The sequence below is a fragment of the Canis lupus genome, chromosome 29 (assembly GCF_003254725.2).
Source record: "Canis lupus dingo isolate Sandy chromosome 29, ASM325472v2, whole genome shotgun sequence".
Lineage (NCBI taxonomy): Eukaryota > Metazoa > Chordata > Mammalia > Carnivora > Canidae > Canis > Canis lupus.
This window is the reverse complement of record NC_064271.1, coordinates 18373265-18392604: the sequence shown is the minus strand read 5'-3', so window position 1 is coordinate 18392604 and position 19340 is coordinate 18373265.

Below are 19340 nucleotides of genomic sequence, written 5' to 3'. Positions count from 1 at the left end.
AATGGATCCTTTTGGATTTATAGCATACATCTTAAACTTACCACAGTATATTTAAGTGATTTTTATGTCACATGTAGTATAAGAACCTTGTAATTATATACATTCTTTCTCTTCTCATGGACTTTGCATTATTGATTGTTTTTACTTTGAAATAGACTTCATTTTTTAGAACAATTTTAGATCTATAGAAAAATTAAGAGCGTCCAGAGAGTGCCCATATACTCACAATTTCCCCTATTATTAATATCTTGAGTTATTATGATACATATAATTATTAATTATACCATAATTAATTATAATTATTGGTAATTATAATTACCAATATTGATACTTTGTTATTAACTAAGTCCATAGTTTATTTATAGTTCCTTAGTTTTTAACTAATGAGCTTACTCTGTTTGGAGATACTTTCCAGGCTTCCATATTACATATAGTTTTCATGTATTTTTAGGCTTCTCTTGACTGTGACAGTTTCTCAGATTTTCCTTGTTTTTGATAACTTTCACAGAATTGAGTAGTACTGATCAGGTGTTTAGTAGGAAGCCACAAATCACATTGTGATTTGTCTAGTGTTTTCCTCATGATAATACTTAGATAGTGGGTCATAGGGAGGAAGGCCATAGGAGTGAAATGCCACTTTCATTACATCATATCAAGTATGCATACTGCCAACATGATTTATGGTGGTGGTGTTGGCCTGGATCACCTGGCTGAGACAGTGGTTTCCAGGTTTATTTACTGTAAAGTTACTCTTCCTCCCCCCTTCCATACTGTAAACTTTGGATGGAAGGCACTATGTACGGCCCATACCTAAGGAGTGGGAAGCTATGCTCTATCTCCTTGAGGCTAGAGTAGCTAAAGTATTTGGAATTCTTTTGCATGGGACGTTCATCTCTTCTTACTCATTTGTCATTTTGTTCAGTTATTGATTTGCATTAGTATGCACTCGTGGATATTTATTCTATACTTTGGGTTATAATCCAACACTTCTTATTTATTTTGTAGCTCAAATTATTCCACTTTTGGCTCTTGGGAGCTCTTTCACTCAATTGTCTCCTTGACTCCTTTGATATACCCTTTCAATGTATGTGAATTTTTTTCTTTCATCTTCTTACTTTCTAACACTACAAGATGCTTTTGGTTCATCATGGATATTTTTTGCCCAGTCCTAGAATCAGTCAAGTCCTAATGAAGATGATGGTATTAAATCAAGATCTGGGTGCCAGTGATCATTCTATTGTTTGTACAGTTTGTGTTTTCCAGAATATTATATAGTTAGAATCATTCCATATGTAGTCCTTTCATACCAGCATCATGCACTTAAATTTTCTTCATATCTCTTCATGGCTTGATAGCTCATTTCTTTTTATCACCAAATAGTAATCCATTATATGGAAGTGCCACAGTTTATCCATTAATCAACAGAGAAACATCTTGATTGCTTCCAATTTGGTGTGATGATACATAAAGCTGCTATGAACAGGTTTTTGTGTGAGCACAGGTTTTGAAATCATTACATATTATCTGGGACCACAAATGCTAGATGGTATCGTAAGACTGTTTAGCTTTTTAATATGCCAACAAACCATCTTCCAAAGTGGTTGTACCATTTTGCACTCCCTCCAGCAACAAAGTTTCTCTTGCTTTGCATCCTTATCAGCATTTGCTGTCAGTTTTCTTTTTTGCTTTTTGGTTTTGCTTTTCAGTCATTCGAATAGGTATGTAATGGCATCTTGTTTTAATTTGGAATTTGACCCTCTCCCTCTCTCTGTGTGCTCACTTGCTCTCTCTCTCTCTCTCTCTCTCATAAACAAACAAACAAATAAATAAAGCTTTTTAAAAAAGAGGGGCATGTGGGTGGCTCAGCCAGTTAAGTGTCTATCTTTGGCTCAGGTGATGATCTCAGGGTCCTGGGATTGAGATCCACATTGAGCTCCTTGCTCAGCGAGGAGTTTACTTCTCCCCCTCTCTCTCCCTCTCTTTGCTCACTTGGTCTCTATCTCTCTCTCTCCCTCAAATAAACAAATAAATCTTTAATTTGGAATTTGTGCTACTGTTTTCATACATTGACTTCTACATACATTATAAACCCTCAAAGTACATTGTTTTTATTTTGGCTTTGACAACTGGTATCTTTAAGGGGTGTCTAAGTGCCTCAGTCAGTTAAGTGGCTGACTCTTGGTTTCAACTCAGGTCATGATCTGGGGCCCTGGGATCAAGCCCCAAGTTAGGCTCCATGCTCAGTGGGGAGTCTGCTTGAGGATTCTCTCTTCTTCTCCCTCTGCTCCTCCCCCTGCTTCCTCTCTCTCTTTCAAAAAAAAATCTTAAAAAAATGATTATCTTCTAAAGAGAAATACACAGAAAAAATATACTTATCCAAGTGGTTACGCTTTCTGGTGTGCTTTTTCATTTGTATGAATGGAATTTCTATCTGGAATCATTCTCCTTGTGCCTAAAGAAATTCCACTAGTATTTAATTTAGCACAGGTTTACTGGCAATCAGTTGTTTCAGCTTTTGTATGCCTGAAAATGTCTTTGCTTTATCTATTTTTCAAAGATATTTTTGTTAGGGATATAATTGTAAGTTGAAAAGTTTCATTTTGTTTTTTCTTCAGTAACTGACATTGTTTCACAGTCTTAAGGCTTGTACTCTTTCTGATTAGAAGTCTAATCAGACTTGTTCTTTACCTTTACTTTTCTATGTAATGCATCTTCTTGCCCCTGCAGCTTCTTTTAAGATTTTCCCTTTGTTATTGGTTTTTGGCAACTGGATTATGATGTGCTTTCATATAGTTCCCTTCATGTTTCCAATGCTTGGGGGTTCATTGAACTTCTTGCATCTGTGGCTTTATACTTTTCATCAAACTTAGAAAATTCCCAGCCATTCTCATCTAATTATTTTTTTCTGCCCACTTTTTCTTCTCTCTCCTCTTTCAGGGATTCCACTACACATGAATGCTGTTCTATAGTTCACTGATTTTTTTCCTCTTCTTCTTCATTTTCTTCCTCTCTCTTTCTCTTCCTCTTCTTTCTTCTTTTCTTTAATATATATTTATTCTCTGTGTTTCATTTGGAATTATATCTATGGTTATTTTCAAGATTACTAATCTTTGCAATGTATAAAACTGTTGTTAAATAACCCAGTGTCTTTTCCATTACTCATTGTCATTTTCTCATCTCAAAGTTTGATTTGGTCATTTATTCTATCTTCAAAGTCTCAGTTTAATATTTCCAATATTTCTTCTAGTTCCTGGGATACTTGAAATAGAGTTATAACTGTTTTAATGTCTTGTCTACTAATTTCATAAGTGTGCCATTTCTTGGTCAGTTTCTATTGATTGATTTTACTCTTCATTATGAGTCACATTTTCTTGCTTCTTTGAAAAATCTAATTTTTAATTGAATGGTGGACTATGAATTGCACTTTACTGAGTAATAAATATTTTTGTATCCCTATATAAATATTCCAAAACTGTCCTGGGACATAGTTAAGTTATGGAGAAATAAGTTGATCCTTTCAAGTCTTGCTTTTTTAAGCTTTAGTAAACAGGACAACAGTACAGTTAGTTTTGTGTTAATTTTGCCTCACTCTAGAGGCAAAATCCTTCTGTCTACCTAATATAGTGAATTATAAGGTTTGATACTCTGACTAGTGGTAACAGAAAATGTTCTATGCCATGTAAGAGCTGAAATATTATTCCCCCTAATCCTCTTGGGCAGTTATTTTCTTAGATTTGTGCAGTTTCTTCACATACATGAGCTGATTAGTCTTCAGTTGATGATTTGAGGGAAATGCTCTGGAATTCTCTGGAATTTTTTCTTTCTAATTTTCTATCTCTGTCTTCTTCCCTGTGAACTCAAGCTTCCTCAACTCCCTACACTTCCAGATCTGTCTCCTCAGTTCAGGGAAATGAACAAATTCTCCCTGGGTTCTCCCTTACTGTGCCACTCCCTGGAACCTAAAAACATTCTCCAGGTAGTAATCTGGAACAATTGCAGATTTTCCCTTGTTTCCTGACGTTAAGTGAGAATTGTCTCTTATTGCCTGATGCTTAACACGCTGAACCCCATTATGTCATATGCTTTGTCCACTGTTTTATTTTTTTTTTCAGTTGGGAGGGTAAATCTGGTCCCTTTTATCCCACATTGACTAGAAGTGGAAGTCCTATTACTCATTTTGAATGAGTTTATTTCTATTTCTACTATTTGTTCAGGAATAAGTTACAGAGTAGCAGAAGTAATCTGGGGCTGTCAGCAATTTTAAATGAGACGTGTTATCTCAAACACACCATCATCATATTTTTTATGCTATGTCTTGGGAGCACATTTGTCCTGAAGTGAACAAATTATCCAATGGGTTGATATAGTTCAAAATTAAGCATCCTATTAATCTTTTGCTCTATTATTGAGTTTATTTTACTTATGGCTTTATTGACTTTGATCAAGAGCTAATATTTCCTGTTTCTTCCTAACTTTACTTCATATCCAGACTCCTCCCATATAGGAGCCTAGATTTCAAAGAAACCGACATCCCACAGGGATGTTTATTACTTCAGTCCACCCACATTCCCTTAGGATTCTCACTTATTTTTAGAGAATTTTATACTTCATTCAAGATGTGAAGATATTCATTTATTTTGGCTTTCAGCAACCTTCCTCAATTCATCTGCATTTCAGAGTATTTGGCAGCTCTTCCTCATAGAATGTGGTTTAGGGAAGTAGAGTTTTTCCACCCTCATTGCAAATAAAATTTTATTTTAATTCTTTTTTTCTTTTTCTTTTTTAAATTTTTCTCATTCTTTGTCTCTCTTTCCTTCTGTTCTTTAGGTTGCTTTCTACAAGGGTCATAGATTTCACAAGTACATTACCACCATTCACTGAAAGCCCTACCTTTGTTAATGAAGCTGTAGGTCTCTCATTTATTGAAGACTAGAACCTTGGGATGCCTGAGTGGCTCAGTGGTTGAGCATCTGCCTTTGGCTCAGGTCATGGTCCTGGGATCTTGGGATTGAGTCACACATCAGGCTCCCTGCATGGAGCCTGCTTCTCCCTCTGCCTGTGTCTCTACCTCTCTCTCAGTCTCTGTGTCTCTCATGAATAAATAAATAAAATCTTAAAAAAAAGTCTAGGACCACAGCCACCTTTCTAAATATGGATAGCAAAAGCAAAGGGTGCATTAGTCACTTAGCTGTCAATTATTTTTCAAAAATCTCCCTTACATTGATCTCCTTTCACCACGGCTAAAACATTTATGTAGGCTTTTATCATTGCATGCTTGACTACTGAAATTTTCCTTTTATTATTTTGAATCCTCCTTATTTGAAAAGAATGTTCATACTGATTTACAGTATGAGACACAGGTATATGTCTTTGCTTAGATGTCACATTTCAGTAAGGACTGCCCTGACCACTACACTGCCATCTACTTTCCCCCGAAACTACCTAACCTCCCTCATCTTGCTCTGATTTTTCTTTTTTTCTGAGAATTTATGAAAAGGCACTCTAATCTATATTAGAGGAATATAATGGAATTATATACTATATATGCTCTATGCTGTATAACCTCTGATACATGACATAACTTCCTTTTATATTATGATTATTGTCTGTCTCTCTTTGTTAGAATGTAAGCTCATAGGAGTGGGGGATCTTTGCTTTGTATTGTGTTTTGTTCACCTAGAATAGAGTTTGACATTTAATGGGTTTTAATACATGTTCGTTGCATTAATAAGTAGAACTATTAAAAAACAGATAAATGTTGTATTGAAGTAAGAGAAACAAATAAATGAGGGCCGCCTGGGTCGTGCAGTAGGTTAAGTGTCCCACTCTAGGTTTCTGCTCAGGTTGTGATCTAAGTCATGATCTCCAGGTCGTCAGATCGACCCCTGTGTTGTGCTCTGAGTGGAGCCTGCTTGGATTTCTCTCTCCCCCACCATATGCCTCTCCCCTTACACCCAGGCTCGCTTGCTCGCTCTCTCTCTCTCTCCTTCTCTCAAATAAATAAATGTGTCTTTTAAAAAGAGAAAAATAAAAACTACAATTGCTGCTTTTCCTGAGTTTCTTGGCAGAACCAGGAATGTGATGAGTTAGAAAGCTCACTTTCAATATAGACTGAAAATGATTTTTTGTCTAGCACTGAATTCTAAAAGAATTATCACAACAACCTTATATCTTGTCTCTCTGTTCTGTAAAATTCATCATCCTCATTCCTAGAGGATCATTCTTATTAAAGTGCTATTTTATTACCAAATACAGTCTCCAGTTCAAAAATTTAAGAGGCATTCACATTTGCCATAGGATGAAGTGCTAACTTCTTAGTGGCATTCAGAGTCATTTTTAACCTGACCCTGATTTATTCTTCATCCTTTTCACTCTATAATTTTCTAAACATTAAACTCAGCATTATCTTAGAGGTCAAATTAAAAAACAAACAAACAACTTTTTAAGAGTATTCTACTCCCTTCCTTCTCTTTTTTATTTACATGGTTCTTCTTGTCTTAGCTCAGGCTGCCATAAAAAAACACCATGGACTGGGTTCCTTAAACAACAAACATCTATTTCCTCACAGTCCTAGAGGCTGGAAAGTCCAAGGTTAAGGTTCTGACAGGGTTCAGTTTCTGGTGAGAACTCTGACTTGCAGACAACTGCCTTATCATTGTGTCTGAGAAAGAAAGAGAGAGAGAGAGAGAGAAAAGAGAGAGAGACCTGGTATCATTTGTTTATTTATTTTAAAAGGTATCATTTATTTATTCCTGAGAAAGGCCTAGACATAGGCAGAAGAGAAGCAGACTCCCCCTGGGAAGCCCGATGCAGGACTCAGTCTCAGGACCCTGGGGATCATGACCTGAGCCAAAGGCAGACACTCAACTGCTGAGCCACCCAGGTGCCGCTCTGGTGTCATTTATAAGGGGAACAGTTCTATTGGATTAGGGCCCCACCCTAGGGCTTCTACATATGAATTATGGGGGAACATAGTTCAATCCCACAGCACCTATGTATCCATTGTAAGTTATCCTTGATTTATCTGTGTCTTTCTTTCTAGAGCCTGCCAAATTATTCCTCAAAGTATTACCCAAAACAGTTTACATATCACCATTTATTTTCTTGTCTTCCTAGGAGCTCCTATGACAGCTGTCAGAGGCATTTATTTGGAAATTAATCAGGGCTATTGCATGACATTTCTAGTGTTTTGATATTATTTATCTCTTTAACCTTTTAAGTATTTATAGCATTTCTTTGTAATTAAATTGTAAGGTCCTTATTTCTGAGACTGTGATATATATCTTCATATTCCACAAGCATCTAGAGTGTACTTAGTACATATATATCAACTTTCATTTGTTTCATAGCTATTAGATATTTTTAAAGCATTTGGATGTATAATAACAAATTTGAGTCTCAATAGATTATAGGTAATTTGACTGATAGACTTGATTGATATCTTCATTAGTTGACAGGTAATAATCTTAAGAATGAAATGAAAACTCAGAGAATCTATGTAACTTGTCCAAAATAATACAAGTTAGCAAAAACACTAAGTCTAAGCTCTAAGTTTGACTCTTTTTACAGATCTTTTTCCAACCACATTTACTAAATTATATTTGGTAGAACAAGTTTTTTTAGCTATTCTTCAAATAATGCAACCACAAAAACAAGGCCATCCTCCCACTCGAGGTAGACTGATCTTTAATAAAGCAGGGTTGAATACATAATGTGGCACAAGTCATACTCACTTGCCCTTATATAATACCATTGAGTCACCACTTAATATGATGTTAGTATTGGAAGGGCTCATATAGATTCAAAACCACACTAAGAGCCTGTATGCTTACCCTTGAGCTGAGGACTCAAGGCCTTCTTCTCATCAGTATAAATGATCATTTATCATCTCTAAGGCCTGAATTACTATACTTTTCAGACATGGAACCTGACCCTGATTAATTGTCCAGTATCCTTCTCATATCCTTGACTGTGACAATGGGCCTCAGGCCAGAAAGGATGTCTGCTGCAAGAATCCCCTTCTGGATCTCCCAGGGGAGGGAATGAGTGCTCAGAACATCAGGGGGCCAGAACCCGTCAATCCGTCAATGAACAGCAGCCACTCACTCTGAACTCCTTTGAATTCCTCTCTTCTGGATTTGATCATTTTCAGAAAGGCTGCCAGACGCATGGCAAAAACTGGCATCTTTATACAAATAAATACATACAAGAGGCAAACCTTCTTAGAAAGAGATGGAAAGACTGACTTCAGAGAGAACTGGCTCTGAATCACAGCCCTAATCTATCACTGTAAACTTTGGCAACTTAATTTCTCTGGGTTCAGTTTCATTTCTAAAATGCAGATAATCTTTGCCTTACATGGTTGAAAGAGGATTAGAGATAATGTACATTAAGAGACTGGAATATTACCTTGTTAGTGCTGTCACTCAGAGATGAGCTGTGAGATTCCTTCTGCTGTTTTGAGGTGGAAATGAGAAAGGTTGCAGGCTCATGGTGAATGGAAATGAAATATTAGGTCAGCTACCATCCTCCTGCCCTCAGGACTAGGGAGCACATCAGAAATCAGACCCAGTTTAACTTTAAATGGTCAACTTTTACTGCCCCACATTAGAAACCATTCCTTAGCTTTTTAATAGTCATGCAAAAAGAGAAATAGAAACTTGCATCTCGATTTTCCTTTAAGTTTCCAAAGGCTACACGTGTTAACCCAGAAAACACAGTGTGTGTATATGATATCACAGGCGATGAGTATGGAGGTCGCATGGAGTCATCATGTCACCCTCCTATCCTTAGTTCTCTTCCCAATTTGCCCACAAGAACACCAAGGCACTTAACATCTCCATGCATCTGCTGTAGAGACAAAGCCAGGTATGAAGTTTGAGAGGTGTTCTGGAAGCCAGTTCACTGAACTTGGCAAGGGTCTATTATAAACATCTCTTCCCTCCTCCATGGTCAGTGATAACACATTGAAGCTTAGAATCAGGTGCAGTTAGGGTACACTATATGGAAGGCGTACATTACAAATTGGGGCCTTTTACTAGAGGAGATCAGGTTGTGAAATATTTACTAACACACCCACCAAGTATGACCTTGACAAACACATCTTTATCCCCTGTACTTGTACCAGCCTTAGGGTCTTTAACAAATGCAGGTCACACATGCAGACTGGTTATGATTGAACTTCAATATCTGCTAGATAGGAAAGAATTAGTGTAATATTTCACAACTTATAAAGCTTTATCTCTTGGACTATTGGAAGTATATTGACTTAATGGCTCTGAAAAAAAGAAAGGTTAACCCGAAAAGTCAATGTCGCTGACAGATGAGAGAAATAATAAACACAAACCTTGCAATGGTTTATACTGAGGAGGCCCACACATCACTCCAAACCTCTTTGGTCTGGCTATCAGGCTGGAAATCTCACAAACTTGAACTGGCAATGGATACTTCCAGTGTTTCTTGGGTTTGGCTCAGTGAGGGACACCACAAGCTCGGTTCACTTTCTTCTGTGGTATTACTTTACTTCCGATTCCATAAGAACCATGAAGTCAAAGGATCAGGCAAACAAAACAAAGAGCATGAAAAAGAAAACAGGAAGGGAATTTGACGAATGACTTTAACCCTCAGCAAGGATCTGGTTTGATTTTCATGGCAAGTGTTCTCATGTAGTTTAGACCAACTCAAGCTCCCTCTGTTCCTTTTCCTCCCCTCACATTCCACTTGGCAAGATTTCAACACAGAGATACAGAGTTGATGCCATAAATTTGTTGCTTTGGCTTCTGTCAGCTTGGATGAGGGACGCTGGCAGGCAATAGTGAACCTGCTTTTGGAACCAATCGACTTGGCAGATGAAGTCCTTCAACTTCTGTGAAAGCAAGTTTGGTGTGTTTCCCATACATCTGGGATCAGAACATACAAGAAATTTTTCCCCTCCCCAAAGATTATCTGTCCTGTTGAAATGTGACTTAAAAAAATAACCAAAGGAAACTCTATGAGCTCATTCTGCTTTTGCCAAAGATGTTCATCTCAGAGCAGGTTACATATAACAGAACAAAGTAGTAGGAGTAACTCAGAAAGTCATTCCCTCTCCTTCCCAATTACAAGCTCTTCCCAATGCAGCATTAACTTCACTTTGGAAACAAAAATTCCTAAGGATTTTACCATAATTTTCAAGGGAAAAAAGTGCCTGGAGAGAGGCAGCCAGGAATGTCAGGGAATGAGGTACCAAGTTGGGAGGTATGCTAGGATTCACCACCATCTTTTTCTTTAGAACCATCAAACTTCAAAGCTGCCCTGCTGTGGCTCTGCATGGGAAATCCTTTGCTATCATTGCATGGCCAAGTATTTGGCCTCCTGGTCTCCTGGCCTCTTGGCCGCTTGGCCTCTTGACCTCCAGGGAGGTACCTACCATACTTTTCAGCCATAGTCTGCCTTTGAATACAACTTTGTACAACTTTGGCCTGCCTTGAACTGTACATGTATTCAAAGTCTGTTGAAAACTCTGATTTAAAGAAATAGGACCAGGATTTCTCTCTCCGAAGACTTCGAATTCCATGCTATTCACCCTCATCAAAGGAAAAAGCAGTGTTGTAGGCTCTTCCAGGAAGGGGCAAGAAGGCTGGAGTCCTCTCTTGGTTTGTCATACATCTGATCACTTGCTCTTTGTAGCCACAGCTAGGTACTTACACATTAATGAAGTGGAGGCAGAGAATAATGGTCACCATCCTTGGCTTCACACATGAGACAACTGGTGTTGAAATCCTGGCTTCACCACTTCTTGGCATGGGCCAAGTCTTCCAGCATTAAGTCTCAATCTCTTCATTCATCAAATGAGGGGGATAATAACTGATTTGCTATGAGGAAATGAGTTGGTGCATGTAAAGCACTTAGTACAATGTCTGTCTCATAGTACTAAAGGTGGGTAACTATTCTTTTTACTAAAAATATCCAATTGAAGCATCTCCCAACATATTTTGGAGACAAAATGCCTTCAGGCTACAATGTTTATAATTAGTAGAGGCCCATATTTCAGGATGCCAGACTAGACCCAACTGTTTGTGGACACTGGAGCAATTTTCTGAACATCACAACCTGTTTTTCTTGGTGTTCCCAAGAAAAGCTGGCTCACCCCATTGACAAACAGCAGATCCTTGCAGCTCTGGCTTTTTGGTTTAATTGTATTTGTTTTTAATTAACACTCAGACTATTAATATTGCTATTAATATCTTTTTATTTGTTCTTGTCATCAGCCCTTCCAATATAAGAAATCAGCATTCTGCCTGGAGCCTAGCTGCTAGGTTTTTAATGTGATAAGATATGATAACTCCTCTTCCAAGGAGAAGAAACTTTTGATTGCTTTCTCAAGAAACAGCCAAGCTTAGGAAAGGAGATAGACACCATCTTTAGCGAAGTTTCTTAAAACAAATGGCTGAGACCTTCTGTTCATCTCTGTATGTAACACCAGGTGAGGTGCAATGTGTTAGAAATATACCCTGTGTAAATAGCAGCATGTCAGACTCTCAAAGGTTGTTTTCCAGAATCATCACATCAACGATCTTTCCATGACTAAACTTTATGAAATTATAATAAGGTCTGGAAAGCTTATACCCTCATCCTGGTGGCATGCAAAGGCCTGGCCTTTGGAGTCTTGAGGTTCACAGACCTGCCCTGAAACCTGCTGTATCATCCCAAATGAGTTAACTCAAATCTCCCTTCATCTCATTTGTCTCATTTATGAAATGAGGATCATCATAGTGCTGTCTCCTAGGGCTATGGCAAAGATTAGATGAGATAATAGAATATTTAAGGAAGTAGCTGATATGTGAGAAGGCCTCAATATATAGTGCTAATGAAAAATATAATTTTTATAAAAGCTTTTTTAAATGTGTAACTACAAATCTATCTCATGAAGAAATTAAAGGCATGATTAACTTTTGCTTAAAGAGAAACGGAGCCTTCAAATCTCCTTCATAAGCTACATTGCTGTTAATAGTCCTTCAAGTTGTGGTATTTCTCACCTTAGCTGCATATAAGAATCATTTGAGAGGCTCTTGGGTGATTCAGACAGTTAAGTATCTGCCTTCAGCTGAGGTCATGATCCTAGAGCCCTAGGATTGAGTCACGTATCGGGATCCCCACTCAGTAGGGAGTCTGCTTCTCCCTCTACCACTCCCCCTCCCCCTGCTCGTGCTCTCTCTCTCTCTTTCTTTCTCTCTTTCATGCTTTCTTTCTCAAATAAATAAATAAAATCTAAAAAAAATAAAAGAAAGAAAAGAAAAGAAGAAAAAAGAAAGAAAAAAAGAAGAAAAGAAAAGAAAGAAGAAAAGAAAAGAAAGAAAGAAAAGAAAAGAAAAGAAAGAAGAAAAGAAAAGAAAGAAAAGAAAAGAAAAGAAAAGAAAAGAAAAAAGAAAAGAAAAGAAAAGAAAAGAAAAGAAAAGAAAAGAAAAGAAAAGAAAAGAAAAGAAAGAAAAGAAAAGAAAAGAAGAAAAGAAATCATTTAAGGAGAGTTGCAAACCCCCATGCCTTGGCTTTGCCCCTAGGTATTCCAATTAATTGCTCTGGGATTGGATCCCAGCCCTGAGTATTTAAAAATCTCCCTCTAAGCAATCTGTAGGCTGACTTTTGAGAACAACTTGTGAGTTAGAAGAATGGCAAGTACAAGGTGGTCCTTATTGAGTTAAGTTGGACCTGCTCCAAGCTCATGTTGTTTCTGTAGTTCAGCTGACAAAGGGAGTGACAGTCAAGTTAGTTACTTTAAAAAACATGACTCTAACATTGAATTCCAGTTTTCTAATATCAGATGTGTTAAATTGATCATGTCTAATTGCTAGACCCTTAGAGACTGCTGAAGACTAGATCCCCGTAGCTGACATCTACATGTCTACAGTCATTTCTTAAAGATGAGTAGCAAGTAATACCATCACTACAAAAAAAAGTAATTACTGTCATCATTTAGCACTTTATCTGTTATGGACTGAACATTTGGGTACTCCACCCCCAAAATTCGTATGTTGAAGCCTGATCCTCCAATGTGATAGTGTTTGGAGATGGGGCATTTGGGAGGTGATTAGGTTTTGATGAGGTATGAGGGTCAGGCCCCCATGATGGGCTTAATGTCCTTATAAGAAGAAAAGACACCAAAACTCTCTCTTCCACAGACTTAGTGAAAAAAGTGGTCATCTGCACACTGGGAAAGGAGCTCTCACCAGAACTAGACCATGCTGGCATGTTGATCTATTATTAGATAAATAAATAGACAACTAAGCCTTTTGGAAATTGATTAATAGGAATTTTTTTAAGATTTTATTTATTTATTCATGAGAGACACAGAGAGAGAGAGAGAGAGAGAGAGAGAGAGAGAGAGAGAGAGAGGCAGAGACACAGGCAGAGGGAGAAGCAGGCTCCTTGCAGGGATTCCAGGATTAATATCCCCTGATTAATAGCATTTGACTAAGGCATGCCAGGATGGAGCTGCTGCTTCACACTGATGGCAAGAACAGAAGTGTGGTGTTTAATTTCTCTAAACCTCACTGAACTGCGATGAAGATTAAATGAGATGATACATACAAAGCACAGATGAAGACCTGCGAAGCATCGTAACCACAGCAGCAGTAGCTGCAGCAGCACTATTATTGTACTGACCCTCAGAGAGGCTAGTTATATTCCCTAAATTTTCATTTTTTCTGAGGAATGGAGGAGGTGTTCAAACACATACCTAACAGCAAACCACATGATCTTATTACTGCAATACACTATCCTTGCCTTTCTCCTTCAACAGCAGTCTGTTTGGCCCAATAGTATATCTTCTAATATGAAAGCTATGCTTAAATCTGGCTATCATTGACAAAGATCCCCCCTGTAAACTTAATTTTCCAATGACTTTTATTACTGTCAGTAACAGGAGAGTTTTCCAAGGCATACAGTTCCACATTGTGAACAAAATAAACCAAAGATAAAAAGTAGGGTGTAAAAAATGTAGCAGTAAAGCACACGAAGTTATACAATCAGTTCCATAAAACTTGGTGTCTGTGGCTTGGATCTGCCTCTGGAAATGTAATATCTCCTCTGTACTTGATAAACTGTACTTGATAAACTTCATAGCCTTGGGAAGCTTACTCCCTTACTTGCCATCTAAAACTTGATTCTATCTTGAGGTTCTAGAGTCATTTAAATCCAAAAATCCCAGAAAGATTGATGAGATAAAATCCTAAATGAAATGACACGACCATCTTGCATATATGTTAATGTATACGAGAATTAAATCTGTGAAACCAATAAACCAAACAGAATAAGTCGAGGCAAGACTTATTTTAGAGGGACATTTTATCTTATGAATGCACCTCATTGCATTCTCCTTTTCACAAAGTACAGCTTGTAGTATTTTTTTTTTTAAGTATCATGATCAGGGATCCCTGGGTGGCGCAGCGGTTTAGCGCCTGCCTTTGGCCCAGGGTGCGATCCTGGAGTCCCGGATCGAATCCCACATCGGGCTCCCGGTGCATGGAGCCTGCTTCTCCCTCTGCCTGTGTCTCTGCCTCTCTCTCTGTCTCTCTCTCTGTGATTATCATAAATAAATAAATAAAATTAAAAAAATAAAGTATCATGATCAGTTATACTTGCTCTAAGCTCAGGAATGTCTATAAAGCCTACGTGAACAGGGCCTTGTACTGCAAATTTTGAAGCCATCGTCTTCTGCAAGTAGAGAGTTTGTCCTAATATTATTCAAAAGAAGCCAAACCATGTTGTGATAACAAAAAAACTCCTAACCTAATCAGGGGGTTATTGTTAGACATTGCCACCTCAATCCATCTCAATTTATAACAGGCAGGATCACTGCAGCAAAGAGAGTGTGAGAACTCACACCTCTGCTAAATGCTCTGAACTAAAAGCTACAATCATTTGCACGGATGGCCCATTGGTCAGAATTGATCATATAACTCTGCCTCGCTGCACGGGACTGGGAAATCTTCCCAAATGCCCAGAAAGAAGAGAACTACATTAGGTTGAACAATACTAACCTCTATCATAGAGTCCAATTTGTATTTCACAGGGAATTCAAACACAGACCCCAGAAAGCTATTTCACAGGGAATTCAAACAATAAGTGTATAAAAGATGCTAACATCTTGGTTCATAACTTACTTAAGATGTATACATATTTGTTTTCCGCAATGAAGCACACATTTCTCCAGCTCAATTTAAGCCACGGACAATATGATGTTGTTGACGCTCTAAGGAATATTTCCTGTATATTCTCATTATCTTTACCTTAAAAGTTTTGCAAAATACAGTAATAAAACTTCTACAAGCACAACAGTTTCCCCTTTGACTCAGAATCCAGGTGGTAAACCTTGGGCTGGTCACTCAGTCAAATGCTTGTGGTTTTTAAAGGGCCCTTCAGACACAGCTATAAGGTACTATCCTAGAAAATGTAAGTCTAACAAGTTAGTTGCAAGTTTTTTCAAAGACTCCATTTTTAAACTATAGGTTGGCCATTTCCCCCGAGAAGCCATGAACTCTGCACATCCACAGAGCCACTCAGTCCCCTTGCCATTAGTTAGGCAGTTTCTTAGAGAAAACTGTTGTGTGACTACTGTATTTTTCAGATAGTGGGCCATTTTACCACTGCTGTTGTGCATGTAGAACTCAGGGATTTTCAGGAAGATTTTAAATGATTATAATACTGAGGGGAGTTGCCAAATCATGGGTTCTGCTCATATTCAACACCACTTATGTTGGCTTCACAGAGATGGGTTCTATAAACATCAAAGACATGAAAGAGACAAGAAGCCATCGTACGCATTTAAAAAAAATAGAACAGTGGTAAGAGAGCCAAATGTAAGTTGAAAACCAACAAATATTTATAGTGTGGGCAAGCCACAATTTGCAGCAGGGGAACATCTTTGTCCCTAGGACTGAGGAAAGATGCTCCCTCTTCTCCCTCAAAGGAGTGCCTTTTAAGACTCTGAGTTCAGCAGCTGGCAGTGGTTATTTTCCTTAAAATCAACCAAAAACTTATGTGTGATTAGTTTGAAAAGAAAAAAAAAAGAAGATAAAAATGTTGCAGCTGGACTAATTCTTAAGCTTTTCCTAAAGATTTTAATTGTCTCTTCATCACTATTAACCAAAGGAAAAGGAATTTTCAAAGTAGGTGCCTCCACACATTGACTAGAGAGACCTCAAATTAGTAATGCCTTAGTTTTTCTTCCTAATTAAGGGAAACTATGTTCCTTGCACACACACACACACACACACACACCCATATAGCTGTTTTTCCATCTATCCACCCACAGGAAGTTTCTACAGCCTCATTAAACTAGACTACTAAAGGTTGTTCCACAAATGAGCCCATGCTTGTCTCCCCCCTGAAATCCAGCTGTGCTTACAGGAACCGGGGACCTTGAAGTGCATTGGTTTTGACCTTCTGCTTCCTAGAAACATTGTGTGGGCCACCCACTCTGTCCAGTATACATAAAATCTTTGCTCTTGAAATCACTATTCCAGTCCTTTAAGTGCTGGTGTATTCCTGAGGCTCTCTTCTCTTTTCACTGCACCCACTTTTCTTGGATAATGCCATCTACTGCCCTGATTTCTAGGATGCGCTGCTTAACCATTTTTAAGTTGATGGTGTTCAAAGTCTCAGATGTGTCCCAGTTTAATTGTACATGTCCCCAACGGAAGTCAACATCTTCCCCTCAATCCAAACATATTTCATTACCAGGTGTTTGGGCCAGAAACCTGATGGTTATCTGTAACCCTTCCCACTCATCTTTAATCATTACCCATCTAGATTCCTTTCTATCCATGCACTTCCTGTCTCTCATGTGACCACTGCAACATGTCCTAACTATTCTCCTGGCCTCCAGTCTCAGCCTTTTATGATCCATTTTCCACAGTGAAGCCAAACACCATCTTTCTAAAATGCAAATCTTACTATTTACCTGCTCAAAACTCTTTCACGTGTCTCACTGCCCTCTGAATGTAATATATCTTATAATACACTTTATAGTTTGGCTATGTACAGTATGGCTGCTACTTCTTATCTGCATTACTTGGCAATACTGTGCATCCGCAATTTTCCAGCCATACTCAGTTGTTCATTTCATCTGTTACACCATGCTCTTCCTTGCCTCTGGATCTGTTTGCGAGAACACATGCTGTTCTCTCAAAATAGCCTTCAACCCCTTTCTCCATTACTATCCCTAATTCCTTTCCACCTTCCCCAATTTCACTTGAATAACCTCTCTATTCCTTTAGATTGCAGATTAACCAAAGTCCAAGATTCCTTATCTGCAGTGTAGATTAGATGTTCCTCAGGCATGGTCCCTTAGCATCCTGTACTTTGCTCTTATGCTCTATTGTAAAAGACTATTTGTCAGTGCTATACCCACACTAGCCATCTAGAATCATGAATCCAAGGACATGTCTGTTCCACTACTGCTGAGTCTTCAGCCTAACCTGGGTATGACATAGTGGATGTTTGACAATAAAGCATGTTGGATAAGTGTTAGATGAAGCTGAATGGGAGGTTTGACATTTTCAAAAGCTTGTGGAGATGTTCCCTTTTTTTAAAAGAGGTCAAAAAATAATTAGTTCATGTGACATTTCTCTTCTCTATCTCAGCACACTCTATAGTGACATCACATGAGGGTAATCAGTCCCTGTCTGTCTCATTCATGAAAGCTTCATCCAAGGTGAACATTTTCCTGGCCTTCCAAAAGTTAAAGAAAGAGCAACTCATTGCTTAAGAAAGTATAGCTTAGGGAGCATATAGTGCATCTAATGTTAGATGAAAGATTTAAATCTAAGTAGGGAAAACTACCATGAAAACAGCATGAAAAACATGATTATCCATCCTCTTGGTAGTTGGGACCCCTTGCTTTTATCTCTTATCTTTCTAAACAGTTCTTTCTTGTCTCCTTCCCATGATCTCATTGGCCTGACTGCCAAACTTAGGTGTTCTTTAGAGAGGTATCCATAGGATCTCCCCAAGCAATGTGACCCATTTTTTTATAGATTTGATAAACCCATTTATTAACATGAATGACAAATCTGTATCTTCAGCCCTACACCTGGCCTCAATATGTTCTGGACATTTCTGATCAAATACACAGTTGTACTTCAACTTATTTACACTATTGTTACCATCTCCAACAGCTGATTACCCCTGTTGCTCCTTTTATTGTCTTATAGCCATCCCTAGACTCAAGCCATAAACCTGGGAGGCATTCTTTACAATACCTTATTGTCCCCATCTAAGTGCAATAATTCCATGAGAGCTGACAATTCTCATCACATATATTTTGATTCTATATGCTCCCTTGATTCCAGAGTATACCAACTACAGTTAGATCTTGAATATTTTTTGCTTGAATAAACCTAAATATGTCTTTATTATTATTTAGCTCCGACAACAACTTTATAACTGGTTTCCCTACTTGTAGGTTTGTCCATTCCCTGTGTCTCCTACTTCTGCTGTTTTCCTCTATAGCTGCCAGAGCAAACTATCTAACATCGATCTGACAGTGTCACTCTATTCTCTACTGCTGAAAATCCTTAGCAGCTCTTTTCAGCAATGGCTCTCAGCCTTGGCTATTCATTACAGTGAAAAAACAAAAAACCTTTTCAATAAATACTGGTGTCCACCTTAAACCAACGTAATCTTAATCCCAGAGAGTAGGGTTTAAGCATTTGTAATTCAGATGAGCAACCAGATTTGAAGACCACTGGATGAAGCATGAGATTTTTCCTAGCCTCATCAGTGCCCAATTGTTTGCCCCATTAACTCCCACATCATATTGTACACTCTGCCATGCTCTAGTGATAAACACCATGCAAATGTTGTTACCTTCATGCACACTTTTTATACTGAATCAACTCATAGTTAGAGTATGCATGGAGGTAACAACGAATGACTTCTCAGCCAGACTTCAATATTGGGTCCATTCTGTTGCTCCCACTAAAACGCTTTTATTTGCTTTTGTTGTTCAGTTGACTTCATCTCATCTTTAAGGAACCAGGTAAGGCTTTATCTCTTCCCTAGAATCTTCTTTGACTTTCTGCTCACCCCACAACTCATCCTCATCCAAGTCCAGATCTCAGATGGGTTCCCAACTGCTCTTTTGTTCTCCCATAGTAGCTTAGCTTGCAAATGTTTTCATCATTGTACATTACCACATTTTCTTTAAATTATCTGTTCATATGTTTATGAACCCACTAGATTGTGATCTCTTTGAGAATAAGGGTTGGCTTCCATGTTCAAAGGGCAGATGTTATCAGCCAGGTACACCCAGAGGTCGGGCATGGATGAGAGTCAAAAGCCTTCTGTCTATAGTAGTGATG